Raw genomic sequence first — 284 nt, forward strand, 5'->3', positions numbered from 1 at the left:
CTCCAATCTCCCCGCGGATCCGCTGCCAGGTCCCCCGCGTGTCCCGAGATAAGGGACACTCGGCGTGTTTGGGATTTTCCTGGCCAGGAGGGCGAGGGGGAGAGGGGACAGGACGGGGAACACAGCGTGTCCCCCTCCCAGGGCGATGCTGAGAGGACCCACGAGAGAGCTGGGCAGGGAGCATGGAAAAATGGGAGAGATGGAGGAAGGCTGGATGGATGGATGGACGGACGGACAGGACACGTTCCGGCGGGGCTCACCGGGATGGAGGGGTGCCGGTCCCC

The sequence above is a fragment of the Corvus brachyrhynchos genome, unplaced genomic scaffold (assembly GCF_000691975.1).
Source record: "Corvus brachyrhynchos isolate BGI_N302 unplaced genomic scaffold, ASM69197v1 scaffold150, whole genome shotgun sequence".
NCBI lineage: Eukaryota > Metazoa > Chordata > Aves > Passeriformes > Corvidae > Corvus > Corvus brachyrhynchos.